We start from the raw sequence: 2,472 nt of genomic DNA on the forward strand, positions 1-2,472 counted from the left end.
AAGTGGTTTACCCTAATCCATGCTGCCAGTCAATTCCAGGATTGGGACCCTGCAGACTTACAATCCTGTACCCAACCACACTCCTGTACACAGAACATATAGTGTGAGAAAACTGGAGCTGGGCCAATACCTTAAAAATTGAACAATTCAGCACATTATTTGATGACCCATAGGAACATTTGTTGAATTATGTATTTGATCAAAAGTTTTACACCAGCTCTAGTGGCTGTAGAGTATGTGAAACTGCATATGAATGTACAATATAGAAGGCTGCAGTACTAGAAATAGCTCATGACTGCTCACAACAAGCAATCAGTTATCAAATCACATGTGCAGGGACTAGATTAGAACACTGACAATTCAATGCAGAGAGGAATTTCCTAAAGCAACCGTGAAAGTCAGTCTTTGTGCCTATATCTATCTACACCATATTCATCATCTTGGCAATAAACGTCTAAAAAGCAAGCTATTATAAAATATATCTTTGCACAAGAGGGTGAATTTGAATCAGCTATTTAAATCCCCAAATTGCTAAATGCATATCAGAGCCTTAATGCATACAAACTCTGTTCAGGTTATAATCTACAAACACAATCCAACTGCCTATTTTCACATGCCTAGTTTTCTCCTTTGTATTATTTTTAGCTGAATCATCAAGCTGGGAAACACATCCTGAGCCAGTTACGTACGAATACAGGCATGTTTCCTCCAGATCTAATCTTTCTTTGGTCTCAGGTCTTGGAGCAATGAGATGATGTTTGATGCCAGATTCACTGATCCCTGTGTAAGTTTTGACTGTGCTTTTCTCCCCCTACCTCCAGCTGTGCATATACTTTTACTGTCCGATTCAAAACCACAAAACTGGAAGACGGTGCCCACGCTGCATCCTGTCCAGGGTTTGTCACTTAAGATGCCCAGAATGTTCATGTTTGGCTTCCTTTCAATTTATTCCCACTGGTCTTTAGAAACCACAAGGTCAGAGACTCTTCTTCGTGATTATAGAGATGATTTGTCCCCACCTGGATGACCAATTCAAATGGATTCCTCTGGTGATGCGCTTATGGAGAAAAGTGATGGAAATAAAATTTGAATCTCTGCCAATATTCTGAGGTTGTAAAGAGTGCCAGTCATACTAATACTTAAGAGAGGGGAGTCATTTTTAATTGAGGGATAGGGTGAAAAAGAGAATAAATTTTGAGAAAAGGGGGGTCAGGCTTGATTCCAGTTCTATTTCAGGAGGGATGGCATCCCTCTGGGGTCTCGTGATACGGTTTAAGAAGTCTCTTTTCTCAGATGGCACTTTGTACACTGGAGAATCCTCACTGATGCCTCATTTAGTTTGGAATTAATTAAAATCAAGATAATGGAATGTACCGAAGGATATGCAACAACCATTACCGCACAGATTTCAAAAGTCCAGATGTAGTTATCTACCTTGTTAAGGAGTAATAATAGAATTTGAGCAGCAAAACTGGAAACATAGAGGATAAGGAAAGAGATCAATGCTTTAATGGCATCTATATGAGCACCTGTCTTGGGATCCCTGAAGCTGGCTATATTTTGTTGCATCTTCTTGGTGTGACCCCATAGACAAGTAATTAAATAGGATTGAAGACACCAGAGATATTGTAAGAGGAAAGAAACTCCCTGCAATGTACAGAAAAGAAAAAGAAAAAAAAAAAAAAAGAGATCTGGGCTATGCAAATGAATATCTGCCACAGAGTTGTTCTCTGGATGATCCCCTGTTGAGTTGCAGGGCTGAATTGCACGCAGAGTCCACAACAATGTGATAGAGGTGACAGAAGAAACCAGCACCGACCCCAGGAGCAGCCATGGAACCATCCCATAGATTCTCTGCTTCATTCGCAGTAAGAGAGGTTGGGTGAAACTGATGATCTTCATGCAGAACAAGATGCTGTATACAGAGGAGCCAGTTTGGGTATATCTGGAAAGTAGAGACTGTGGATATACACTGTTAACATCCCCAGGAACACAAATCTTGATGTGCTCAGAGGGATCAGGATCAGATCAGCGGAAGAGATTTTTCTACTTTTGATCCAGTCAAGGCAATTAATGACTGCAATAAATCCATTTCCAACAAACCCTCCAATGACCAAAATTATTATTATAATTACTGGAATGCTAAACAGAGGCAACATTTTTCTACTCTCAGTCATCACTGCCTGCCTCTTGCGGAGTTCCAGAAGAAATTTCCCCTGGGATCAGATGGTATTCAGCTAGCTGTATGCACGGCCTGCCTGCCTTTTAACTGTGATCTGAAAGTGACCATGGGAAGCATTTTGCCAGTGCAGATATTTGGGATGCAAATCTCAGAATGGTTTAATTCTGGAATCCACATCCTACTCACACATCTGGTAGTTACATATTTTCTTCCACAGGTTGGTGGATAGATGGTCAGCTGCTACTCACCATGGTTTACCCTACCATTTATATTCCTGCTTAGAGTGAGAG

The 2,472-nt window shown here is 40.7% G+C and overlaps 1 pseudogene; it reads right to left on the reverse strand.

Annotated features, from left to right (window-relative positions):
- Window positions 1-1,272: 1,272 nt before the first annotated feature.
- LOC112108217 lies at window positions 1,273-2,177 on the reverse strand (annotated as a pseudogene).
- Between the last annotated feature and the right edge of the window lie 295 nt (window positions 2,178-2,472).

The sequence above is a fragment of the Terrapene carolina genome, unplaced genomic scaffold (assembly GCF_002925995.2).
Source record: "Terrapene carolina triunguis isolate 2854851 unplaced genomic scaffold, T_m_triunguis-2.0 Scaffold97, whole genome shotgun sequence".
NCBI lineage: Eukaryota > Metazoa > Chordata > Testudines > Emydidae > Terrapene > Terrapene triunguis.